This window comes from Mustela nivalis (genome assembly GCF_964662115.1).
Source record: "Mustela nivalis genome assembly, chromosome: 19".
Classification (NCBI taxonomy): Eukaryota; Metazoa; Chordata; class Mammalia; order Carnivora; family Mustelidae; genus Mustela; species Mustela nivalis.
The window spans coordinates 9,654,720-9,682,216 of NC_139038.1; the positions used below are offsets into that span (position 1 = coordinate 9,654,720).

Genomic DNA, 27,497 nt, shown 5'->3' on the forward strand with positions numbered 1-27,497 from the left:
CTGGTCCCCGTCCTCCTCCACCCCCTTCCCTCTCTCCCTCCCAGTCGGCTTGATCCATTGAAAGTTTCTGGATTGTTGATCCTGCTCGTCGGCCCCAACTCCAGGCGTGCTGGAGGAGGGAGCCCGGCCAGGATTGTGGGGGCGGCTGGCCGGCAGGGATGGGGTTCCCGGTTTCCCGCCGCGCTGCCACCGGGGCTGCCCGGGAGAGCTCACTAGACCCCGGCGAGAGGGCTGTTGAGTTCTCCTCTCAAACTGGGACATCAGCCTGGCACCTGGAGGGCCGGGCTGTGGGAAGGGGGCTTGTCCTACCCACTGTAGGGGCCCCTGCTTGCGTACCTGTTTTAAGATTTGTGGGAAGATTTTTGGACTGAGCCGGTGGGCAGGGTGGGGGCACAGGTGGGTGACCTGAAGGGTAGTGGGGAGGAGCTGGGACTTTAACCATCTTAGAAGATGGGGGGCAGGAATGGAATCCTTGGCATGGACGGGGGATAGTCTAGATGGACCACTTGTAAACCTCAGGGGCTTTGGCCTGAGGACCCGCAAACACCTTTGCCTCTTAAGCTTCAGACTCCAGGAGCACAGTAGGAGCTGAATACATTGTTCATTGATTGATTGGGGCGCAGCCCTCCAGAGGTAACAGGATGTGATTCAGGGGTCTCTGAGCACTCGGGGCAGCAGGTTTTCCCGGAGGTCCCAAGCGGCTCCCCCTCAGAGTGGAGATTTAAGGGTGTCTGTGACGTCCCTTGGTAGTCAGGCAGCCTGACCCTGGCTTTAGACCAGAGTGCCCCCAACCCCCTGCAATCCCCAGGCTTACAACATTTGAGGGCCTCTGTGTCAAGCTGGAGAGGTATCTGGTGATGGATGGTCTCTGCTGGTGTGTCTTTGTGTCCGGGGGATAAAAGAGGTCTGGGTCTGCCTGTTCCTTGGGGCAGAGAAGGTACTGGAATTTTAGTTCATCTTATGTAGAACTAGGCTTGTTTCCCCCAGACAGCGCATTTTGAAGTTACCATTTCTATGGAGAAGGCAGGTGAGCTCCTGGCCCTGCCAGGCCTTTGGCATTCTGTCTTGGGTAGGGGACAGTGGGATGGGGAGCAGGGGATAGGTGAGAACCGACCCTTCTGTGTCAGGAAAACAGGTGCATTCTGCGCGCTGCCCTGGGGCTGGGAGCTGAATGCGAGTGTCGCCGGCTCCCATCCTCACATGAAGACACGTAGCCGTCCTTGGCTGGGCAGCGCTCAGAGGCTAGTCCGCCATCCCCTGTGTGCATACCGTGAAAGCCTATACTTTCTTTGGGCAACATTAGAACTACCTTTCACAGAAAATCCTGGTTGCAGCTGTGATGGTGGGGAGGTGGAAAGCTGAGTCGCAGCCAGGTTTTCTGGAGATGGGGCCAGGATCACCTGCCCTGCATGGTGGACCTGAAGCTCTAACCCAGTGGCCAGCGAGCCTCATCACACCCAGCTTCCTTCTGGCTCTGAGCTGAGATTCCTTCCACAGCCTTATGAGGACCAGCTTACAGAGCTCAGAGATGTGTGTCTTCAGAGCTTTGGGTCCCCTCTAACTCTACCGCCTCTGTCCGTCCCTCTGCTCATGAACTCAACAGAATTTATTTGATACCTGTCATTTCTATAGCAAGTGCTATGTGAGGGACATGGGAACCTAATCTGTGGCCTTCCTACTCCTCTGGGCCCTTAGCATCTGGGTGGAGGGGTCCAGAGAGAGGCAGCCCAACACAACAGTTAGTACCAACGCAGGGCCCGACAGGAAGGCCGCAGCTCCGGGGGCCATAGGGGTCTGCTGAGGGACTGGGTGGCAGAGTTCAGATGGAGGACAAAGCCTGAGGCCGGGACTTCAAGCCTGGGTGGGGTTTGCTCTACTGAGAGCAGTGAGAGGCTTTGCCTGTTGGAAGAGGTGTGGGAAGAGGAATGGGCAAGGCCATCTGGTGAGGCTGGGGACATTTGGCCAGGGCAGGTTTAGATCAGGAAATGTTGAGGTCGTTGGTTGGGGCCAGATCAGAAAGGCCTTGAATGCCACCCAAGGTGTTCCAACCTTGGGCTGTAGGAACTAGGTAACCTCTGGAGAACTTGGGGCTCAGGAAAGGCACATGTCTTGCCTCTTTCCTCTTAGTGTGTGGTCCACACAAAAATGAGATGAAGTTCTCTTTCATCACCAAGCACCAGTCCAGAAACAACTGTCTTCAGCTCTATGTTAAAAGCACAGACGCTAGACTGTGCAGAAGAATCTGACCCACCCCAGGGAACGGGCACCTGCTTCCCATTCCTGCCAAAGGCCGAAGTTCCTTTTCTGTCCCCACCACTAAAGCCCTCTGTCTGGTTTGATGTCCTCACTCTGGGGGCCACTGGCTCCGGGGTCAACCTCAAACCCAGCATTTCAGCCACATCTTTGGCAGAGCCTGACATCGGGGGGGAGAGAGGGGGATCCTCTTGCTTACTGCCGAGTGAGAAAAAGCAGATTAAAGTTCACCCAATTCCCTACGTGCTTTTGAGCAAGTTTTGCTTGTTTGTTTGTGGTTTGTTTTGTTTTGTTTTGTTTTTTTTAAACCTGTTTGCCTCATCAGTAAAATGAGAATTATACCTGCCTAGAGCATCCTAGTGAAGGTTGGAAATCATTCTTTCAAAGCACGGGCTTAGGAAGTCCTCCTTATGTGTGGTGGCTTTTAAGAGAATGTTGGTTTCCAGAGTCTCATCTAAGATGACTCTGACCTCCACCCCCACACACCCTTTCCTTGACTGGTTGTTCATTTATTTGTTTAATCTCTACACCCAGGGCAGAGCTCCTTAAACTCAGGATCCCCAGATCAAGAGTCGCCTGCTTCTCCAACTGAGCCGGCCCGATGCCCACGCCACCCCCTTATTTTCTTGACTGGCCTGAAGAGTTGAGTGTAGGCTCTGTTTCAGTGGATGGCTCGTGGGACCCGTTCTTCCGCTTCTACTTCTCTTTCTGAATGAAGGCACAAAGTGATGGGGACAGCGGGTCCACCAGCTGCTGCGAGTGATGAATTTTTGATGACCTCAGATTTCTGCCCAAGGGAGAGCTTGTTTAACATGGCACCTGGGTGCAGTGGGGCCGCCTTTTGGGGACTGTGATGGAGTCTGTGCCTTTAGCAAACACAGAAGATTCAGGGCTGTCCTTCGGGGAACAGAGACAATGCCATCAATTCTTCCAAAAGAACGTATAGTTTGTGTAACGATTTACATCTGCCGAGTGCTCTACAGTTTACAAAGCCTGCTCATGCTTAGCACCCCCCTGTGAGGAGGGCAGAGCAGAAGTCATTAGCCACGTTTTACAGATAAGAAAACTGGGGTTTAGAAGGTGATGTCCGTCCAAGTGGTGGAACTAGGTTTTGTCGCCGGTTCTCCTGGTCACCAAAATGTACGCTATGATGACCGAGATAAGGGGGGAGGGGAAAAGAGTCAGTGACCGGATTCTGCGGTGGACACAAGCCAATCAAAAAAGACAGACTGGAGGGGCGGTGGTCTTTGGCCTCGGGGGCCCCAGGGGGTGGGGGGCTTCTGCCAGTCTGTGTGCAGACTGCACGCCTTGTCAGTTACCCACGCCTTGTCAGTTACCTACCACTGTTTTCAAAACTGGGGTTTCTTCCCCAGTTTTCTCTGCTGCTCTCCTGAGATCCCCCAGTTTACGGAGCAGGCAAACGAGGGGTGGGGAAAAGGTGTTTCAGGTGTTCAGAGTAAATGATAATGATGGCATGGCAGGAGCAAGCTTCTGGTCGACGTGCCGTTGCGGCTGACGGGTGCCCGTGTGTTTGCTGGGCTGAGGGGCAGCACAGGGAAGAACGATGCTGACGACTGTCCGTGCAGCCCAGATAGGCAAATAGCCATGTGTCAAGGAATGCTTTTTCCCACCTAGGGTCTGAGCTAGGTAAGCAGTTAAGGCTGGACACGGGTGGCCGGCTTGATGAAACCAGGGCAACATTTTCAGCTCTGGGTTGTAAACTCGGGGTGGTGGGTTGTGGGCAGTATTTGCATGAGTGGGGTCGACAAGAAGGCATCCAGGTATATTACATGAGGAGGTCAGCATTCGTGCATGAAACTGGCTTTGGAGGTATACAGTATACACACGTGCACGTCAGTAAGGACTGGCCTTGTACAATGTATTTTTTACTATGGTCAGAGGCAAAAAAAAAAAAAAAAGTTTGGAGTCTCTGACTTAGAGAGTGGCCAGAGCAGAGCGAGGGGGATGTCAGCCTTGCAAGACGAGTGGAGTTGTTCAGCTTATAGAAGAGAAAGCCCCAGGAGGGCGGATGGTTGTCTTTGACTCATGGAGGGCTCTTGAGACAAAGAGGGAGTGCACGTGCTCCACAGGGCTCTGGAAGGTGGGATTTGTTTCAAGAGAGGCTAGATGTTGGCTGGCCAGTGCTTCTCTATAACAGAGGCATTCTGTGGCAGAATCAGCTCCCTGGAGAGGGAGAGCACCTATCTGTCCACTGGAGCTGCTCCGGGACCCTGGGAGAGTCTGGTCTCCGAGTCCTTACCAGCCCTGGAGACGGGCTCAGCGTTCAGGCTTGGGGAAGCTCAGAGTCCTGTGGGTGGATGGTTGCAATCTAGCATGGCAGTATCACCATAACACTGGGGAGCCGTTCCAGCGACATGTGTCCACAAATCCTAGCTGTGTGCGCTCCCCGGTGTGGTTCCTAAGATTCAGTGGAGCATGGTGGCTCGGCAGCCTTCTTCAGACAGTCCCCAGAAGAAGGTCAGGGGTTGTGGATGACGGCCAGCGAGGAAGGAAATCTGTTACTTGCCTCCTTCAAAATTACTTAGGGAAAAGAGTTTTTTGTTTTTGTTTTTTTTTTAAAAGATTTTATTTGTTTATTTGACAGAGAGAGATCACAAGTAGGCAGAGAGAGATGTAGAAGCAGGCTCCCCACTGAGCAGGGAGCCGGAGGGTGGGGCTCGATCCCAGGACTCTGGGATCATGACCCAAGCCGAAGGCAAAGGCTTTAACCCACTGAGCCACCCAGGTGCCCCCAGGGAAAAGAGTTTTGACTATCATCTTATGGCTAGTCTTTTTTTTTTTTTTTTTTTTAAGATTTTATTTATTTATTTGACACAGAGAGAGAGATCAAAAGTAGGTAGAAAGGCAGGCAGAGAGCCTGACACAGGGCTCGATCCCGGGACCCTGAGATCATGATCTGAGCCGAAAGCAAAGGCTCAACCCACTGAGCCACCCAGGCTAGCCACCCCTGTGGCTAGTCTTACTGTCACTGATTGTGTCACTAAGATTGTGTCCTAGCAGGATGCGGTTCAGTCCGACCACACACATATCGGATACTCCCCATTTTGTGTGTTTCCCGGGATGTAGACATTCAAATGTTAGATCCGGAGCTGAGGACGGCCAGGCTGTAGGCAGAGACAGAGACTCCCTTGAAATGAGCTGACTGAATGATACGTAGACACGTGCGGGTGACAGAAAAAGCAGTCTCCCCTGGATTCTTTTCTCCCTTAAAACAGCCTTGAGGAGCAGAATTTAGTTTCCTTGGAGGCTCCTCCAAGCCTCCCCGCCAGGCAGGGGCTCAGTTCAGAAGCAAATGTAGATTTTAGGACACTTGAGCCCACTGTGCTCAGCCGCCCAGAGAGCCAGAGAGAGACCCGCCCATCCCTGCCCTCTCTGCACTGCCCTACCACCGCGCCACCCCCGCCTCTCCCCAGCCGGTGATTTTCTCAAAGAGCACGTCCAGGGGCTGTTTCCGCTCCACCTTTGTCTCCTTTCTTGCTGGAGAGGTCCCAGTCCAAAGCCAGACAGGCACGTGGTCTGGCAGCTGCCCCTAAGCCAAAGGATACCAGCTGCCCGACAAAAACCGCATGCCGCCCCAGGGCCCCAAAGAAATTAAGCACAGGTCTTTTAGGGGAGGAGGAAAAAAAAAACCCTGTGTCACCTTTCCATTCCCTGAAGTCTTAATGACTCTTTGATCTGGAGGTGCTTTCTCTGGGCAAGTGGAAAAGGATTAGAGGGCAGAAAGCTCATTTGTAACTGTGAGTGAGCAGCGGCTGGACTCCAAGGTGCCGTCCCCTGCCTGGGGAGGATGGAAGGATCAGGATCGGGAGCAGTTTCTGGGCCCTGAGGCTGCCCCGGAGTCTGGCCCCAGGGCTCTGGAGTCACATAGGCCAGAGGCTACATTTTGATGCCACACTTGCCCCACTGTGATCCAGATGATAAGTTAATTGACCTCCCGTGCCTCGGATGAGTTGGTGTCTGCAGACCTAAGAGATACTGACACGGCCTGTTTAAATTTTTGGCACATGGGAAGGCTTAGTAAGCCCTGCTGTAATTATTAGTTTTTCACTTATTCCTTTAGGCAACAAATAAAATCTTAAAGCTTTAGGCGATGGGTAGAGTAGTCCTTCTGCAGAACGGCCCCCCTGCGAGTAGGGCGTCAGGCGTGTTGTGAGTAATTACGGTACGTGCGGTAAAACACAGGGCATGCGTTTGAGGAAGGCGCTGGCATGGGAAGGGGGGATACTTGGCCAGGCACCAGAGGAGCGTTTCACGGGGAAAGCTCGAGAATGAGGGGAAAGGAGTCCCCCAGGGGGCAAGGCAAGCGAGGAGGGGATTTCAGGCAGAGAGAGCCATGGCGTGAAGCAGAACATGGGGTGTGTTTAGGAGCGACCTGTGGTGTAGGCTAGCAAAGTTCCCAGGACGCGGGATCCAAATCCTTTGGGACGTCAGTGCTTCCTGGAGGAGGAGGTATCTGAGCGGTGTGGGGAAGAAAGGGAGCAGCCGTTTCATTGATGGAAACACCCGGTGCGCCGTAGGTGGGAAGTGAATGGATGGTGACGTCAGGAAGGACGTGCTGAGTAGGTTGGCTAGGAGCGGGGCCAGAGGAAGGAGCAAAGACGGAGGAGTGGTGCCAGGTGCGGGCCCCCCGTGGAAGTAACCCGCATCCTCCAGCGGAACCGACGCAGCAAGAGAGGCCGTCCCCCCTTGACAATCCCACTGGGATGTGTGCTTCCGGTCTGGGACCAGGATGAGCGTGGGAGCCGCAAACCCGGGTTTTTTTTTTGGAAATGAGCGTTTCATTAACTTTCTTTCTTGACTTCTCTTTGGAGCACTCGGTTCAGCTTCGTGCTCTGGGACCTACAAGAGCGTTCTCCTGCTAGAGGAGTCTCAGGCTGGATTGTTTGGAAAGTAGTCGCTGGTCTCGGTGCTGGGCAGTGTCCCCCGGGGGCCTGGCCCTCGTCTTTTTTGTCCTATATGTTTGTCAGGATTGTCCCCTGAGTCGGCACACTGAGGCCCTCTGCCAGGCACTGAGAACCTAACAGAGAATGGGAGAGTTGGAAGGCTCCTGTCTTCAAGGAAGCTGAGGCAATTAGAGTATGATAAATGCCATGTTAGAGACTCAAGGAAAGTGCATAGAAACTCGGGGGTAGGGATAATTCATTCTGCCAAATGGCACAGGAGGTGGGCTGAGGAAGGTGACAGTTTAGTTAGGCATTTGTTCATTCATTTATTCAGAAAAGATTTTATGGAGGGGCACCTGAGTGGCTCAGTCGCTGGGCATCTGCCTTCAGCTCAGGTCGTGATCCCAGGGTCCCAGGATCCAGCCCCACTCTGGGCTCCTATTAGACGGGAAGCCTGCTTCTCCTTCTCCCACTCCCCCTGCTTGTGTTCCCTTTCTTGCGGTCTCTCCCTCTGTCAAATAAATAAATACATCTTAAAAAAACAAAACAAAACACGAATGCAGTACTCTCTGTGTAGCAGGTGTTGTTAACAAGTACTTGGGACATTTCACTGAACCAGAAACCCTTGCCTTATGCTGCGGACCTCCCGTGTGTGTTGGGGATGGGGTGTAGAGATGAACAGTAAATGTAAACAAAATAAATTGTGTCGGAATTTGGAAGGTGGTAAGTGAGCCCAGGGACAGGGCGGGGGACACAGACATGGCTACCATTGCCCTAAGGAAGCCAGGGTTAAAAGCTTCGTGCCCTGGGACCCCCTAGTTGCTTTGTCTGCTTTGGCTCACTGCTGGGGGGTGGTTGGTGCCATCAACCATGTAGGAGGCCCTCTCAGCTGTAGTCAGGTCAGCTAGAATGAGGGTAGTGTGACAGGAGGCCCTGAACCCCACAGTGGGACTCTTCGCTTTGACTTCGGGGCCCACTCTATGGGACAGTTTGTGTCCACGTGTTGGCTTCTCAGCTCCAGAGGGGACATGGCCACGAGTGTCCTGGCTTCTGATGCTGTGGTTTAGGGAGCCTGGGGCTCCTGCCCTTTGCATACATATTAATATCACATCTGTGCTCTTCAGCAGCTGCAGTGACGAAACACGGTCATCCCCCGAAAAATGTTTCACTTAGGCTGTATTTTCAGAAAATAGGAAAAGGTGTAGAGAACTAGAGATCGAATACACTTCCAGCATCCCAAACACTGTTGCTAACAAGGCTTCTTTGGTAGAGATCCTTACAGTGTGCGTGTGTGTGTGCGCGCGCATACTCACGTAGACACATGCTAGCTTGAGGCGTATGAAAGTCCTGCTTTTATAAGCCAAAGTGGCCAAATTTGCACTTGATTCAACCAAATGTCAACATATGCACAGCAGGTACACACATACCTAAACCAGAAGGGACCTACAATATCATAGGTCTGTAAGCTTATTTCAGCCGTTACTATGTCTTGGATCCAGAAACCGTGTGTCAGAGTGGTCAAGGGCTCGGGTCCCGTGTTCACAGTCCGTCTCCACCACTGACTTACCTGGGCAGGTTCCTGAGGCTCCCCCCTCCCTCGAATAGTGGGGATAATCATAGCATCTTCTTCTTCTTTTTTTTTTTTTCTTTTAAAGATTTTATTTATTTATTTGACACACAGAGAGAGATCACAAGTAGGCAGAGAGGCAGGCAGAGAGAGGGGGAGAAGCAGGCTCCCCGCTGAGGAGAGAGTCCAATGCAGGACTCGATCCCAGGACCTGGGATCATGACCTGAGCCGAAGGCAGAGGCTTATTAACCCACTGAGCCACCCAGGTGCCCAATCACAGCGTCTTCTATGGAGGGTTATGGGGAGAGCAGAAGGCTTGGCATGTACGTGTGCAATCAATACCATGTTTCCAGATGAGTAGAGGTGACGTGTTGTCTCATTGTAATCGGTGCCCTAGTAGTAGACATTATACTATGTCCATTTCCCTCTGTGGAGGTGACATCCTTGTGCATACATTGAAGACTGACTATCTGTTCGCCCCTTTACACTTTAAATACTTGGGCTTTAAGACTGTAGGTTTTTTATTATTGAGAAATGGGTTTGATATATAATGTTATATAAATTTAAGGCATACAACATGTTAATTTCTCCTGTTTAGATATTATAATGTGATTGCCATTGTATTGATAGAAGTTTTAACAGGGTTTTATTTTTTGAAGATTTTACTTATTTATTGGGGGGAGGAGGGGCAGAGGGCAAGGGAGAAAGAGACTCTCCAGCAGATTGTTCAACGAGCGTGGAGCCCGACGCAGGGCTCGATCTCACGACCCTGAGATTGTGACCTAAGCCGAAATCAAGAGTCAGACATTTAACCAAGAGCCACCCAGGCACCCCAATCAAGGATTGAAGGATCCTTTTTAATGTGTTTCTAACTGAGTGGTTGATAAGGGGGAAGGTCACTTGGACTGTTGTGTGTGATTCTGGGAACGGGGCTCTCTGGGCGTGCCCCCTTGGCAACACATTCCCCACCCTGGGCACTGGCCCCAACTTCTTGGCATGGAGGCTGGCCTCTCCACCCCAGTGATCCTGTGGGTCCCTCCTCAAGGCCAGTTGTCTGGTTCATGGTTCTTACTGCAAGTCTTGGTCAGATACCCTGTCCCACCCCCCCCATTCTGCATGCACTAGGATCTCCTCTCTCACTGGCTGTGCATACAGAGCACTTACATCTGACTCATCTGTGAATTAATTTAGTACAACGCTTGACGCATAGGTGCTCAATATATGTTTGGTGGGTGAATTTCGTGAGCGAATAAAGCCACGGATGACTAAATTAATGGGGGCCAGCAGGGGCCAGATCCCGAAAGCCTTGAGTGGAACATTTTCCCCGTGCTCAGCGGCGAGCCCCTGGACATGCCTGGTGTGGTTGGAGCTGTGCTTTGGGGAGAGAGGCCTGGCCATTCGTAGCTCCCAGGAGCTCTGGCGGTCCAGAGGATAGTGGGATGTCAGGCCTGCATGCCTAGGCCAGGGTTCACGCTGCCTGGGGCCCTTGGGGTGACCCTGCCCCTCTTGAACCTAGAGGCTCTTACCCCCTACTTCCCTAAGGAGGGGCTCTCCTTCACTTGAGAAACGGAAGTGAGAGTTCTTGGCTACTCTGCTTTCAGAGGAAGTCCTATCAGAGCCCTGATGATGATGATGAAATCCACTTCCGGAATTAGCAACCACCACCTCTCCCCTTTTGCAAAGGGCTTAGCAGCTCCTCCCCGGAGCGTTAGGACTCCCAGGGTTCTGGGCCAGAGGTATCGCATCAGGCCTCCTGCCTGCCAGCCAGGACGTTCCTTGGCCTCCGCAGGGTGACCAGACCCTGCCCTGCCCTTTCTTTCTCTTTGGCTCTGACCCGAGATCTGTGTGGCTGGGCTTTGGTTGTGTGTTGCGAAGGACTTCAGTTCTTGGAAGTGAGGGCTTGACACAGACCTGTGTGTCCTCTCAGTGGATAGGAATCTGACTTGCCCTTCCCAGGCCCAGCACAGAGCTTGGGATCAGTGAGGTTGCACCCGAAGCAACATGTTGGCTCAAATCCTGGGCCATGCTCTCTACCAGCCGGGTCATCTAGCTAGTCAGGACTTCTGGCTAGCTGGGCAAGCCACTTAACTGTTCTAAGACTCAGTTTCCCCATCTCATGAGTGGAGGTAGCAGCCCTGGTGTGACCACAGGGTTAAAGGACATAATGGGTGCACATGCGTCTGGGATCTGTTACAGGCCTTTGGAAAGGTTCATTGAATTAGAGAATCAGAGCTTGAACCACAATGAGGTAGAGACTATTCAATCTGCGTTTGAGATAAGGAAATTCGAGATCCTAAGGTTGTGGGGTGGGGGTGGGGGGGCGTAGAAGGAAGTTGAAAGAAGAATTGAGGGGGTGTCTGGACATTCTGCCTTATGCTTCCTCTGCTTCGAGGAGACTCCAGCCCCCGCCCCGCTCCCTCCAACACGCACATCTGCCGCCGCGAGCACCAGTCAATGTCACGTCTCCCTTCTGAAAGGCCTCGTTGAAAAAGAAGCACACAGAAGTGACCAAGGGTACCGGTATCGATTCCGTGGAGGTCCCGGCAGTTCTAAAGCTGGAAGGCAGTGGGGAGGAGGACAAGAGTCAGCACGAGAAACACGGCGGGGGTGTCGGGGGATTGGCTGGGGAACGAGGAGGCAGAGAGGGCTGGCTTCGTATTTTCTCATGGGCCTTCACGGCTGCTCCCTGGCAGGCCTGTGCCCTCCCCTGCTCCGTGCAGCAACCCCCCGACCAACTTTCCTAGACAACTGCTGTGCCTTCTCCTCCCCTGCCCTCACGCTCAGCCCCAGACCGTGCTTCCTGTTTCAACTGTGAAAAGAGATGCAATCCCCAGAACCCTTGCACAAGCCCCGGCCGGCCATCTGTCGACACCTGTGTCCATACTCGGTGCCCCGGGCTGGTGCTCGCCGGGGTGGCCAGCTCCTGCTGTGCGTTAGAGCCCCTCCCCCTTCCAGGGATGCTCCGTTCCTTCCCCTCTGATCCACACAAACGCGTTGTAATTCCTCCCGTGTAAAACCCGGCGGCGTGGACCCCTGTCTCCTGTCTCCGCTCCCTTGCTGGCATCCGCCTCCAGCTCCCCTTCTTCTTGTCTCTGAATCCCCCCGCCCGACCTAGCTCGCACCTCCAGCGAATTCCAGGATCGCACTCTGCCACTCCACCCTGCCCCAGACCTTCTCCTCCCTTGGTTCTCTGTCTTGTTGATGACCGCTCGGTCCCACACATCGCGCTGGTGAATAATCCTGACTCCTACCCTTGACTCCTTCCTTCCGTCCACACACCCCACGTCCAAGTCAGCAGCAACCCGCGTCAGCCCTGCCTTCTCCGTATATCCAAATCCGTCCACATCTCAGCCAGCACTTCCCACCGCGGCCAGCCCGGTCTGGGCCCCCATCATCTCTGCCCTGGATTAAGTCAGCCACATCTCAGCTGTTGTCTCTGCTTCCCTGCGTGTCCCCGCAGTGTCAGCACAGCAGTCAGAGGCGTCCCCTAAGAAAGGAGTCTGATCATGTCACCCTTCGTTCAAAAGCTCCCAGGGGCTCCTGGCTCCCTCGGAACACAAGCTACAAGCTGGTCCTTGCAGTGGCCCACGTGACCCCTTGTGATTCGGCCTCTCCTCCTCCGACCTGAGGGCTCCTGCCCAGTGGACTCTGCCTGGAACCCTTCCCCCAGGCGCCTTTCAGACCTGCTTCCGTATCACTCTATTACCTTCCTGTGCCGCCTTCCCTGGTGACCCCATGGAAGGTTATGAGACCAACCCCGTTCCTGGTCCTCTAGCACCTGTCACCATCTCAGACACCGTGGATTTTATTGAGTGGTTCGCTGTCCATCAGTCTCTCACATTCAAATGTAAGGTCCATGTAAGGTCCATGAGGCAGGGGTGCCTGGGTGGCTCAGTCGGTTGGGCATCCAACTGTGGATTTTGGCTCAGGATCATGGGATTGAGCCCTGAGTCCGTCATCCGTCAGGCTCCTAGCTCAGTGGAGAGTCTACTTGTCCCCTCTCCCTCTGCCCCTCCCCCTGCTCATACACTCTCTTACATATATGAATAAATAAAATCATTTAAAAAAAAAATCCATGGAGCAGAAATATGTCGGTTTGGGTGTACAATTATACTCCTGGAGTAGGGCCCAGCAGGCGATAGGCCTTCGGGAAATGTGTGTCGAATGAATGTGTAAAGATTTTGGAGCAGTTGCTCCCTGAGTTTAGGGAAGACTGGGAGAGATTGGGATGGTCCCTAAGAATCAGGGGAAATATCGAAAGAGGTGCCGCAGAGCTGGGCTGGGTGTCTTTGAGAAGAAAATAGATGACCATCTGTACGGGGCCAGTTCTGTCGTTGGCCAGACTACATGGGGAGAGAGCTATTTTCCCCGAGCCTTATGTAACAGATGTGGTTTTGTGTAAATCACACTTCTGTAAATGGAATCCTATTTTAAACGCACTAGGAGAGACTGCTATTTAAAGGAATCAGATTCCAAATTCTTTTGTAAGATGAATAATCTCCTGATTTGCCCTGAGTGTCAATTCAGAGTTTCCCTCTCCCCAAAAGTGTATATGGACGTAAATCAAAGTGTGCTTGTCTGAGGTGAGGAAACCTCCGTGTCCCATTTTTCCTGCTGTCTGTGTTATTCCCTTTCTCTTCGCCCACATTCTGCCCCTGCTTCATTTCTGCTTTTCCTTTGGCTGAGCTGGTTTCTTTCCCCGCTTGGACTCTGACATAGAACATTCTTCCGTTAGCATGACCAGAACGGAAGAGCGCGTTGAACAATGGCCCCCTCCCAGACCAAAGGGATGCAGTGTGGGGGCGGAACAGAGGAGCCCGTTAGGGGTGTGTGAGCGTGTTTGGGGGGTTCAGAGTTAAGGTGGCAGGTGAGAATCATGCGCAGCTGAGTTAGGTACCAGTGACTACTGACCAGAGACAGCCACATCCTCTTTGCTCTTCTTTCATCCGAGCGTACCCTCTGCAGGACTGGTGGGCTGGATGGACATCCCCTTTGGGGTTGTGCCGAAGGTGACCGGTGTGAATCTGGCTGTAGACTGTTACAGGAATGGCTGGAGTCCCCTCTTGGTATGGGCTCAGGAATGTCCCCTCTTGGTATGTCGCCCACCCCGCTCATATCTTAGACGAGAGTAAGGTCCTGTGGCCACCCTGCATGGTGGAGTTTTGTCCCAGTGCGCTCCAGGGGCAATGGACTTGAGTTTCACAGGCCTACCACCCCAACCTCTGTTTCCTTCGAACCTTCGAACAGAGTGTCTCCCTCTGAGAGACACACAGCTGTGTGTTAAGGGCTTGGTGGAACGTGTGGCAGCAGCTAAGACCACAACTGGAATGTTGACTTGCTTAGAGGTTCTTTGACCTTGGGTCAGGTTTCCACTTTGGGTTTTCTGAGACATTTCTCCTTTTGGTTCTCATCAAACTAAAGAGGCCATAACACCTGCTCGTAGGGGGAGGTGCACTTCTTATAAGACGAGACGAACCTGCCTTTGAGATAACTAATGTGTGGGGGTTTGGTAAACCAGTTGGTTTTGGCAAAGAGTTCTGTTATAGCGGGCTAACTAGCAGAATATAGAACTCGTACCTGGCTGAGAAGGACAGGTGCCAGCCCTGCTGTGTGGCTTGACCTCCCTGAGCCCACTGGTTTAATCAAGTGCGCCCTGCTGCCTTCCCTGGGTTGTCTCAGCATCGGGGAGACCGTGGATCGGAAAGCTCTTTGAAGACAGGAAGGACTAAAGCAAAAACTGGGAATGCTATAGGCATTATTATTCAAGCAAACCTGGTATTTACACATTTGAAGGAGCCAAACAGGTAAATCGGGAATGTTTAAAGTTACAGAACGATTTGCTAGACTCAAATAAGACCACCATCTTCGCCTTAGTCACCCGCTTGAATCATGTGGGGTTCTGTTCATCAACCACGTGCCTGAGGGTCCAATCACGTTTGGGTGAAGGCCACCCTCTGATATGAGAGAGGAAGCTGAGGCATTGGGGGCTGGGCGGGGGGAACCCTGGAGTTGTCCTGGAGCGTTTGGACCCCAGAAAATCAGGAGCCATCCGAGATGCTAGATGCCTCAGCTGGGAAGATTCATGAGGACGGGGTTCCTCCCGCGGCTTTATTTGGGGCTGTTTGTGGTGGAGACTAGAGGTAGGGGGCACTTACATAGTGACGTAATGCGGTAGAAATAGAACCGAGATAGAGATCTGAGGGAGAAATGGCAGGCCTTGGCACATCTGGATGCGCCGAGTGCTTCCTGCTCGTTCACTGGACAGACAGAACAGGACTCCAGAAGAGCCGGGAATGAATAGGTGGTTCCTGTGCCCAGGGCACAGCCAGGTGTCAGCCAGGCACCACCTCCCCGCTGGGTCTTGGGATAGGGGGAGAGAAACATTGCTCTGTTACTGCAAGAGAAGAGACAAAACCGACCTCACAGAAAGCTGGGGGTTGCGGGAGGGACGGGAAGAGGGTAGTGGGGAGGGGAAGAGAGGAAGCTGGCAGCGCGTGTCGGTTAGGGAAAGACACAGCGCGGGGTTTCTGCTCTTGCCGAGCAGCTGTCTCTCTCTCTCTCTCTCTGGAAGGCGAGGGGCCTCGCGAAAGGCCCCTCCAGCCTGGCCCGTGAGCCGCGAAGGATCAGGATACGTCTGATGGGGCCACCCAGGCTTCCACTTTGTCAGCAGACGTGCCTGGAAAGTGCCTGGAAAGTACCCGTGACGCGCCCTCTGGGGCAGCACGTGGGAGCAGAGGCACTGCAGGTTGGGTTGCTTGGGAGACAGGACAGGTGCTTCCTCTCTGAGGAGAGAAGACCTGTGGCGGCGGGGTTGTGGCCCGAAGCCACAGCTCCCTGCAGGTGGGCAGAGAGGACATGGGCTGGGTGCCCCAGGGTCTCAGCACCTAGCCCTCTTGCCCTCCCCTCCCAGGGCCTTCCGCAGGTCTAAGTGGGCCCCCCTGAGGGTGGTCATGGAAGGCGACAGCTGCCGTGTGGAGCAAAGGTCTGGCGCTCCTCAGTCATGCGCTGCCCAAGTCTGGCAGGTTGGACACGGGTTTTAGGTCGGGGGACAAAAGTACAGGTCCTGGGACGATCTTTGCCCAAGGGTATGACAGCATGGCCTGGTGGAAGGGGACTCTTGGGCAGCAGTAATTATAAATCAGGGTGGTAAGACTGGAACCACGGAGGTGACAGAAGACAGCTGGCTTCTTCTCCAGGTCGTCAGGGACAAGGTCGGGTCCCCTACCTTTCCGTCATCAGTCACCCCTGTGATTTGGAGTCTGTAGGTGGACGTTCTAGGGATCTTTGGGGATGCTGAATGGGGGAGGGGCTCGCAGTGTGGTGGCCGAGGGAACAAGAGTAGAAGGGGACGTGCATGGCAGTGAGGGGACAGGATGACTTCGAAGACCTCCCAGAGGATTGCAAGTGTGTGTGTGGTGGCGGGGAGCATTCTAGGAGGAGGCTCTCACTTTGGGCTCTTGGAGTAAAAGGAGCCCCGGGACTAGTATCAAGGGGAAGATGGGAGAGGGGTCTTGTGTAGAAAGAAGAAGGGCCCTTCCCAGGATTTACGAGCATCCTAGATCATTTTCAGAGGAGGGATGGGCAGGCACAGCCTGAGATACTGCAGGTTTGCTGAGTTCCGGACCACCACAGTAACGCGAATATCGCATTAAACGGGGTCAGATGAAATGTTTGCTCCGCAGGGCATGTGGAAGTTCGGGTTACGCCATGCTTTCATCTGCTAAGTGGGCAATAGCATTATGTCTAAGAACAAAATGTATATACCTTAATTACAGGTACTTTATTGTCAAAAATGCTAACCATCCTCTGAGCTCTTAGCAGGTCGTGATCGCTGATCACAGGTCCCCGCAGCACATATAATTATAATGAAAAAGCTTGAAATATTGCAAGAATCCCCAAAATGTGACTAGAGATATCAAGTGAGCAAGTGCTTTTGGGGAAAACAGTGGTGATAGACTTGCCTGATGCAGGGCTGTCCGATCCATCAATTTCTTAACTTTTTTTTTTTTCTAATCCATCAATTTCTTTCTTTCTTTTTTTTTTTTAAGATTTTATTTATTTATTTGACAGACAGAGATCACAAGTAGGCAGAGAGGCAGGCAGAGAGAGAGGGGGAAGCAGGCTCCCTGCTGAACAGAGAGCCCGATGCGGGGCTCGATCCCAGGACCCTGAGATCATGACCTGAGCCGAAGGCAGAGGCTTTAACCCACTGAGCCACCCAGGCACCCCTAACCCGTCAATTTCTTTAAAACAAACAAACAAAAATTGCAGTGTCTGTGAAGCAGTAAAGCAAAGTGCGGTAAATCAAGGCATGCCTGTATCTGTCTCCGGCAAAAGAGATGGTTGTTGCAGCCCCTCTTGCCTTCATTCTGGAAAGTTCCTGCGCGTCTGTGTTCTCCGCACCCATAGGACCCTGTCTGGGGAAGGAGAACCAGCGTTGGACCCGCCACTCCAGTGGGAGCACGGCGGGAGGGCCTGGACGGGAGATTGGTATTGAGGAGCACGCGCCCAGAGCCGAGCCCCCGGGCCCTGGGAAAGAGGGTCATATTGTCTGGACTGCCTCCCGCTCTGCCTCTGTCCTCTCCTCCCTGCACAGACGTTTGCCTCCGTTGCCCACCCGCAGTGGCTCTGGCCGTGGTCCCCAGGGATGTCACCTGTGGTGGCTCTTTCCCGGTCCTCACCCACCTGCCCCCGCAGCACTGTTTGACACACTCTCTTCGTGAAGAGAGTTAACCCCCACCCTTCGACTCCCCTCCTGCCTCGCTGCCCGTTTTTTTCTTCGTCTCCTTCCCTCGTTCCTCCCATCATCACCGGCTCAGAAGACGTAGGGCGCCTGGAGGACCATCTTGCGGCCACATTCCTCTAACCACTGCACACCCAGGCCAAGCATCAGGGCCCTCCTACCAAAGTTCCAGGTCTGCCTTTCTCTGAACTTGCTTTCTTTATCTTTAAATCCAGGTCTGTTGAAATATAATTGCTGTGCCATCAAAGTCACCGTTGTTAGGGTCCAGTTCTCTGGGTTTCAACAGTCTCGGGCCATTAGGTAACCTCCACGGAATTGAGACTCAGGGTAGGACTGTCCTCCTGCACAGCCCCTCACGCACCTCTGAAACCATCCCAGACTCCTCCCGCTCAGCCCCTGGCAACCAGTGACCTGGATTTTTTTTTTTTTTTAATTCCTCTAATTCTGACTTCTCCAGAATGTCCTATAAATGGAATTCTGCAGTCTGTAGCCTTTGGAGTCTAGCGTCTGTCACTTGACATCATACTTGGAAGAGTCACCCATGTTGTCGGCACAAAACGGTTGCCCTTCCCCTTCCGCGCGAGTAGCTTCTCGGGGGTGTGGCTGCAGCGCCTTGTTTGCTCGTCCCCAGGTTGAAGGACGCTGGAGTCCTTTCCGTGTTGGAGGATGATGGACACAGAACGCAGCTTCTCTTAGTCCTCACTGCTGGGTTGTGCCGGAGCCCTGCGGCCCTCCGGTCCCCAGGTGCTGGGGGTTGGGATATTTAAACACCTTTCTGCCCTTTCTTGGTCCACTTTGCTTCCTGCCACCCCTTTGCCGTGATTTCTCTTCTCTTATCTGACCTTGTGTGGTTCTCTTTCTTCACCGGTGTGCTTTGCATCCGCCGACATTTCAGTATTCCTCTTGTATGGGGCGCCTGGAGCAGCAAGTGGGGTCTGGTGCCCCGAGGGATGTCAGGCACATGGTCGTATGAATCCGTACTCCCGAGTGCTGCCGAAAGCCATAAAACCAAGGACTGCCTCTTGTTCTCAATCCTATAATTCTGTTGATGTAGCTCAAAACAAAACTAACTTCTTGAATTTTATGATAGAGGCCACATCCTAGTGTTAACTCAGCGAATCTGCTGGAGCTTAAGTGGGAACCTACTGTCTGACCACGTGCGATTGGAATCACCCACGGTCACACCCTTCCGTTGTCACCCAGACACTTTGGCTCCGTCGCTGTGCCTTCTGGATGCCTCCTTCTTTCCAGTAAGCACAGGCAAGGACACAGGTCTGGGGCTCCGGCTCCCCTTACGCCAGCGTGACGGTAGCCACTAGTCAGCACCCGCAAACATGGACAGCTACCCTCCTAGCTCTTCCTTTCTAGCCCCGGGACTGGCAACCTTCTCCTGCAAAAGACCAGACAGTTCGGATTTGTGGCCAGATGCTGTTGCTTCCTCCTCCCCCTCTCTTCCTCCTCTTCCCTTTACAAATGTGAAAACCAACCTCAGCTCACAAGCCACACACACATACACAGGCTGCTGGCTGGATTCGACTGGTGGTTAGCGGTTCGCAACCCTGGTGTCCACTAGTTTCTTGTCCTTGTCTACAAGATGTTATAAGCAACTCTATTAAGTGCCTTGATGCTAGAAATTCAGACACACACCCAACCTACTTGATTTTTCTGAAATGTCGCCCTAGAATCTAGAGGGCACACCACCTTTGCTTGCTCCCCTCGTCCTTGTGTGCTACTCACGCTAACTCAGTACCGGGGCTCTCTGACAGTCTACTAACTCACCTTGGGTTGTCCCTTTCATTGCTCTTTTTGCCTTTTTCAGTTCAAAGATCCTCCTGGACAGAGAAGACAGTGTTTCTCATCCACAGTGCACCACTGGTCAAAAGCAGTATGCCCCTCCCTTCTTATTCTTTTGCTTTTCATGTCATAAGACTGCCCCTTTGGGGGTCCTGCATGTTTTCTGGAAGTTTCATCACATTTTGGCTTTCGCTTTCTGCTACCACTCATCAGGCTTGGCCACGGAGACGTAGGCATAAGTAGCTTGCACACCAGTACTGGGGTTTTTTTTGTTTGTTTGTTTCCATAAAGCGTTGCTGAAATTGCACAGTCAGAGGAGAGGGAAAGAAAGAACAGGAAGAGGAGGAAGGATGGTCCTCATCTCCCTTCGGACACTTAACTCTTGGATGGCAAGGTCCACGTGGTTTTTTTTTTTTTTTTAAGATTTTTTTTTTTTTAAGATTTTTTTTTTTTTTTAATTTATTGGACGGAGAGAGAGATCACAAGTAGGCAGAGAGGTGGGCAGAGAGAGAGAGAGAGGAGGAAGCGGGCTCCCCGCTGAGCAGAGAGCCCGATGTGGGGCTTGATCCCAGCACCCTAGGATCATGACCTGAGCTAAAGGCAGAGGCTTAACCCACTGAGCCACCCAGGCGCCCCCAAGGTCCACTTTCTTTCAGCCTGTGTCATCCAGCAGCACCTAGGTCGGCACCGCACACAGAGGCAGGGTGGTCCTGCCCCACGGATCGTCCATCCTGGGCTGTGCAGAAGGCCTAGCTAGGCTCGCAGAGCTCATGGCCCTAGAGCCTGGCCAGTGGCCCGGCACCACCTCTGACAGGCATCAGTCAAAGTCAGGATTTCTCACGGTTTCCCACTTAAAAAGGGAGGGGGGGCACCTGGGTGGCTCAGTGGGTTAAAGCCTCTGCCTTCAGCTCAGGTCATGATCCCAGGGTCCTAGGATTGAGCTGCGCATCAGGCTCTCTGCTCAGCAGGGAGCCTGCTTCCCCCTCTCTCTCTGCCTACTTGTTCTCTCTCTCTGTCAAATAAATAAATAAAATCTTTTTTTTTTTAAATTAGGGGACGCCTGGGTGGCTCAGTCGGATAAGCATCTGACTCTTGATTTTGGCTCGGGTCATAATCTCAGGGTTGTGAGATCGAGCCCCGCGTCGGACTCTGCACTGGGTTGGAAGTCTGCTTGAGATTCTCTCCCTCCCCCTCTCCCCCATCCCTGTGCACGTACGTGCGCGTGTCCAATGCTGTCTCTCAAATAAATGAATAAATAAAACCTTAAATTACCTTACACAAAACCTCGGATTCACCATCTTACCCAATTTAAAGTGTCTGATCGAGCAGCACTTAGGGTACTCATGGCATCGTCCAACCACCGTCGCTATCTAAGTTTAGAATGTTTTTGTCCCCTCGAAAGCAAACTCCATCTCTGGCAGCTACTCCCCAATTCAAACCCCCCCACCCCGAGCCCCTGGCATCTACCATTCTTCTGTCTCTTCGAATTTGACTGCTCTAGGTATCTCTGATAACGTAGAATCAGACAGTAACCATCCTTTTGGTCTGCCTACCATCACAGACATCACACCCTCTGGGTCCGTCCATGTTGTAGTACTTGGCAGGATTTCCTTCCCTTAAAAAGGCTGAAGTGAGGAGACCATGGCCTGTTTGTCCATTGCTACTTGGAAGAACACCTTGGTTGCTTCCACGAGTGTTTTCCACTGTGAGCACCGGGTTCCTTGGCTGTATCTGGGTGGTCCCTCCTCCTGGCCACACCCCTCCTCCCAACACAGGTTTGTACACCCCACCGGTTACAAAAGTAGTTGATATTTTTTTAAACTTCTCAACTTTGGGGGCGCCCGGGTGGCTGAGTTGGTTAAGCAGCTGCCTTCGGCTCAGGTCATGATCCCCCCACATCGGGTTCCTTGCTGGGCAGGGAGCCTGCTTCTCCCTCTGCCTCTGCCTGCCACTCTCTCTGCCTGTGTTCACTCTCTCCTCTCTCTGACAAATAAATAAATAAAATCTTTAAAAAAAAAAAAAAACTTCTCAACTTTTTTTTTTTAGAAGATTTTATTTATTTCAGAGGGAGAGAGAGAATATTAAGCAGGTGCCGCATGGAGTGTGGAGACAGACGTTGGGCTCCATCTCATGACCTTGAGATCATGATCTGAGCGGAAATCAAGAGTGAGACACTTGGGGCGCCTGGGTGGCTCCGTGGTTTGGGCTGCTGCCTTCGGCTCGGGTCATGATCTCAGGGTCCTGGGATCGAGCCCCGCATCGGGCTCCCTGCTCCGCAGGAAGCCTGCTTCTCTCTCTCTCTCTCTCTCTCTCTCTCTGCCTACTGGTGATCTCTGTCTGTCAAATAAATAAATAAAATCTTAAAAAAAAAAAAAAAGAGTGAGACACTTAACTGACTGAGCCACCCATGTGCCCCAGCAAGATTTTCAGCTGAAAAACGGCAGTGGACTTGGAGGAAGGAGGATGGGGCTTCCTCGGTGGGAGAAGCGAGCGCACGTGGTATCGAGCCCTGACGAGGAGGTCTGCTTGGAGAGGACTGGGCAGACCACGCCTTCCGCCATCAGCCTGTCCGGTGCCGGGCACAGTGTGTGCGCACTGAGGGGAACGGCCGGCTAACACAGCCCCTGCCCTCGTGGGGAAAGACATCAAGCAAAGGGACAAAGGAGAGCATTTCAGGTTGTGATAAGAGGCTCTGTAGGAAGTCACTAGGGTGGTCGTGAGTCGTGGTAAAGAGATACTGCAGGGCAAGGGCGGGGAGGTGCCCTAGGCGGCCTGGGACAGAGTACTCGAACATCGAACATCGTGTAGACGGAGGGAAAGCTAGCCTCACAGACGGGAGGAAGATCCTTCCCGCCGTAAAGAGCATGAGAGACAGAAAGAACTAGAAACGTTTGAGGGGTGGGGCTCCTAGGTGGCCTCGTCTGGTCAGCGTGTGCCTGTGGCTTAGGTCATGATCGCAGGGTCCTGGGATCCAGTCCCGAGGCAGGCTCCCTGCTCTGCTCCTCCCTCCCCCAACGCCCCTCCCCTGGTTTGTACTCTCTTCTCTCTCGCTCACGGTCTCTCTCAAATAAATAAATAAAATCTTTTTTAAAAAGGAAACGTTTGAGGAACCAAAGGCAGCTGTGTGGTTGGGGCGTAAGTAGAGGGACAGCGGGAACAGACGCTTGGCTGCGTCGGAGCGGGGTGGCCGGGTCTGAGCCGGGGCGTGAGCTCATGCGAGGTACAGAGATCGCTCCGACTGCTGGGTGCAGAGCAGCTTGGAGGACCGGTCCATCTGGGAGGGTATTTCAGTGGCCCAGTGGGGACATCATCACGGTTTGGGCTTGAGTGGAGGCAGAGGAGCAGAAAGTAGCAGAGGGGTCGGGCTGGGAAGGACTGCATGGCTGATTCCGAGATGGGAGCATGGGGAGGCGAAGGCTCATTCAGAAGGACTTGGAAGGGTCTGGGAGAGAAATCCGGGGATGGGCGTGCTGGCGGAAGCCACCGAAGAAACCAGGCCATCAGGCATCGGGTGGAAAGTGAGGCAGGCAGGGAGACGGCATTGGCTGGTCCTGGGGCTGCCGGGGGCTGCTGAGGGCGGCACTGTGTGGTGTGGGGACACGGACGGGGTTGCAATCCTGGCCTCACCTGCTCGTGCCTGGGCTCCCTTGGGCCGCTGGACTGAGAAAATAAGGGGTCGGATTCCCTGTCTTCTGAGCCGAAGCGGGGATCAGAAGCAGCGTAGGCCTGCTAGGGGCTCTGCTTTGCTGCTCATCTTTGACATCGTGTTGTGATTTCTGATCAAGAGGAGATATCAGGGGCCCCTGCTGGCCTCGTCAGTTAAGCATCTGGCTTTGGCTCAGGTCATGGTCTCAGGGTCCTGGGATCCAGCCCCGCCTCGGATTCCCTGCTCAGTGGGGAGCGTTTTTCTCCTTTCTCTCTCTCCCTCTGCCTCTCCCCCTGCTCATGCCCTCTCTCGGCTCTCTCTCTCAAATATATAAATAAAATCTTTTTAAAAAGAGTCAGGGGTGGGGGTGGGATTTAAAAGGACTTTTGGACACCAGCTGTCCAGCACCACAGCCAAGACCAGAGAGGTCTTGGTGCTGAAGGCACGCCCTATGGGGAAGCCCACGCTTCCTCTTCTGTGCCTCAACTGCCCTTCCCCGAGGCTCTTGGGACCCCGTCTTGGTTCTGAACGCTGCCGTCCTTGCCGAGGCTCGCCGTCCTGGCCACGAATGGAGGCTGTGCCCGCCTTTCCCCGGATGTGCCGCAGCGGCCGCCCTGCCTTCTGTCTGTCCCCCGTGTCTGGCCATGTCCTTCCCAGACGGGGCGGACTGCCCAGCGGGTCCCATTCTGCCCTGCCCTGTGTTGGCTGAGCTGAGCCCAGGGACACAGGCTAGTTGGGAGAATGATGAGACCCTGTTCCCCCCCACCCCCCAACCCCCCAACCCCCCCAACCAAGTTCATGCTGAAAGGCTTATTCTTCTGGTCTGTTTGCCTCAGGCTTCCTAACTCCGGGAAGCAGACTGTACGGTGTCCCCAGTCCCCAGCCCTCCGAGTGGGCAGTCATCCCCCAGGCCATTGGCACATTCCACCTGCACCTTTGCTCAGCCGCCTGCGCCCTGGGTACTCTTTGCATTTATTTTCTCTCCCTCTGTTCCATCTCGCTTTTTTCCTTTCCCCTTCTGCCCCGCCTGGTCTCCCGTTTCCCTCCAGATGGCCGGGGCATGGGCCCCACTAGTCCCTCGCTTCAGGACCCGACGCCCTGACCTCCCACCCTACCTCTCAGCTGGGCCCTGCCGTGGGACCTCTGCGGGGCCCCTGCCAGGCACGGTGTGCAGGACCGGACGTGCCCAGCAGAAGCAGGGCCCCACGCTTTTCCATGGGCTGCAGCCTGGCCAAGGCTGTCCTGAAGGAGTGGAGGAGGGGGCAGGGGAGTGGGGGGAGGGGCTGGGAGAAAGTCACCCTTCCCGCGGCGCCTGCTGGTAATTGGCTCTCCGGAACCAGCTTGGGACACAGGGGCCAGCTGGGCCAGGAAGCTGTGTACAATGCCGCTCTTTCAGGGGCACTCTGCGTGGTCGTAGGTCCTGTGTGACTCCAGGGAAATCTGGAGCACAGCCTGTTCTCAGAGGATGTTCCCTAACCTAGACCGGAGGTGCGAAATCGAGCCCCGACTTCCCACCCTCGGCCCTCGCAGGGTCCCCGCAGGTATTGCCCCGTTCAGAACCTGACGATTTCCTCCAGAGAGAGTCCCGGGAGGGGAGGGAATGGGAACAGATTTCCTCCAGACACCACGAATCATCACATACCCGGTGCTTTTTAGAGGGGGAGCCCTGGGAAGCAATCAGTCCTTAGGAATCTGATGATAGATTAAGACCCTGCACTGGCCTTAGCAGCTGTGGGTCCACAAGGGAAAGAGGCAGGCCCTGGCCCTCAGAATTAAATTCATCTCGCCGGGGAGGTCAAGTGACATACCGCCGTCCAACACTGGTATTGGAAATTCAAAAAGAAAAATCAGAATTCAAAAAGAAAGTAGGAGGGGCACCTAGAGTGGCTCCGTTGGTCACGTGTCTGACTCTTGGTTCTGGCTCAGGTCTTGACCTTGGGGTCCTGGGATCGAGCCCCGCGTCTAGCTCCCCGCTCACTGTGGAGTCTGTTGGAGCTTCTTCGCCTCTGTCCCTCGCTCTCTCGCTCATGCTCTCGCTTGCTCTGTCTCATAAATAAATACATCTCAAAAAAGAAAGTAGGAAAGGAGAAATTGTTAGTCGGAGTGGGCTGGCCGGTGTACGGGATGGTCAAGTTTGGTCTGCCCTGGGAAGATGTTGGGATTTGGAATGTAGAAGGAAATGAAAAGTGCGTGTGACGTGGGTTGCCGTCCTGGGCATAAAGTCTTTCCAGAAGTACTGGAAACTCGTCAGAGCCTGGAGCTTGTGCCCTGGAAACTTCCCTAAGTCTGATGTCCCAAGGGCCGTGGAGGACCCACGGCCTGCCTTTACGAGCCCAGAATGCTGAGGCTCAGAAACCGGGCAGCCCGCCTACCGCCGTGGGCCGGGCCCTCCCCTGGGGCACTTGTGCGAGGGGAAGCGTAGGTCGGGGAACCCGGGCCATGTCCCCTGCAGTAAAGTGGAAGCTCCCGAGAGCTGCAGGAGAAGGGTCTGGGGCTGTCCTCACTAGGGCCAGCAGGGCGTGTGGATGTCTTGTAGCTGTTGGTTTGGGCAGAAACTTCATTCCACAGCCCAGTGCCAGGCAAGGCCCTTTGTCAGTGGCCTGGACTTGTCCTGGGGGCTGTGACTGTATGTGTACACGGAAATTGTTCCACGCTTTCCTTAGGGCACTGAAGAGGTGACCCCTCACACCCAGGAGGATGGACGGGCTTTTGTATCAGGTCCCTCCCCTGTTCAAGAGCCTTCTCTGGGTCCCTCCTATCCATCAGGACATATTTTTTTATCCGGATATCCAAAGCCCTCCATCACCTGAAGGACCTTTACAGAGTCTAAAAAAGGGGAAGGAACCCCCAAATCATCAAATCCAGCCTGAGCCTGTCAGTCCTTTCCACAGTAACCCTGAGGAGAGGTCGCCAGGCGTCTGCCTATATACTTCTAATGGGGAATTCTCTCTTTCACGAGATAGATGACTTTACGTCCAAAAGTGGCCACCGTATACTTCTACCGGTTGGTCTTGGTTTGATCCTTGGAGTCCTTCCTCCTTCCACGTGCCTACCCTTCAGAATGTTGATATTCCTCTCAATTTCCCTCAGTTCCTGGGTTCCTAGAAGTGAACCCAGGTCATCCTCTCCTAGAAGTGGTCTACTGTGTCAGACAATTTTTCCCATAATGTCTAAAGCCTTAAACTGAACAGTGTTTTATGGGTGAATTGATCCTGCCTAGAGTTGGAACCATCCCCTCCCTCATTCTGAACACTATACTCCTTTTAATTCACCCAGACCTCAGATTTGCATTTTGATCAACCCCATCATGGCGTCACTTAGTTAGTTATAGTAAGTTAGCAGCCAAATAACACGCCTAACTCCTTTCACAAGTGCTGATTTCAGTCCTGTCTCCCCTGTGCCAGAGAGTTAGGTCTAAATATAGGAAATCTCCTTTATACCTACTGGGTCGCATCTTGGGAAATTTAACCCGTTTTTCCAGACTGTGGAAATCACTGGGATTCTGATTCTGTGTCCCTGGCATGGAGGACCATGTCTAGTGCGGGCATTGCGACTCAGAGCCTGGGCTCTGACATCACGGAGTCTGAGTCTCCACTCGTCACTTGCTGGTGGAGGGGCCTTGGGCAAGATACTTAGCCTTTATAAGCCGCAGTTTCCTCATCTGTGAAATGGAGGTCATTAATACTAATACTCCCCTACTTGGAGGATGTAGGCTTAGAAGACTTTAATGAGAGCATTCATCGAAAATGCTTATTAGTAGCACAGGGGCTAGTAGCAAGCACTCCTTAGCGGCCATTCTCGTGGTGATCCTAACCACGGTTCCTTCACTTCCTCATCCTTTTAAAAATGGCTTTTTCTCACCCAGAGCCCTCCTGGCCTCCTCCTCGGCTTATAGGGTCCCCTCAGCCTGAGACAGGCTTCCTCTGCGCTCACCTGTCTACGCTCAAAACCCCTGCAGCATCTTTGGTGCTCTCCCTCTGCTGGGAGGGACCTCTGCTGTGTCCCCCCTACCTGGGAACTTCTATTGGCCAATCTCATGAAATTCACTTTAGAGGGGTTCCCTAGGGGGCTCAGTCGGTTAAGCATCCGACTCTTGGTTTGGGCTCAGGTCGTGTGATCTCATGGGCTCGATTATCCCCGCATTGGGCTTCTCCACTCAGCACAGACTCTGTGTCCCTCTCCCTCTGCTCCACTCACCCCCAACCCCCGCACACCCTCTCTTTCTCTCTCAAAATAAATAAATAAAAATCTTAAAAAGAGGATAGAAATTCATTCTAGGGCTCACCTTCGATTGGGCTCTTTGCATTTTAATTTCTGTCATTTTGGCTGAGGGTTTACTCCTTATTTCTCTCTTGTCTCTAGCTTCTCCTGCAGGCCTCATCCTCTTCCTCTCACCCCGCCCCCCCCCCGCCCTTCCTACCCACCCAGAAGCCCACCGCTCTTCCACACCCGGTGCCACGTCCCCCTCTGGCTCCATCCCCATCTCTCCTTGCCTCCATGCTGCCCTCCAGCCACACAACCTGCTCCAGGCCCGTCCTCTGTGACCCTGACCTAGACCTAGACCCAGCCCCTCCACAGCCCAGACCTGT

General features: G+C 53.5%; 1 protein-coding gene across 2 annotated transcripts in view; it reads left to right on the top strand.

Annotated features, from left to right (window-relative positions):
* Positions 1 to 27,497, top strand: part of HIP1 (huntingtin interacting protein 1) — a 138,735-nt gene that overhangs the window by 60,108 nt on the left and 51,130 nt on the right. The gene's annotated exons all lie outside the window — the stretch shown is intronic.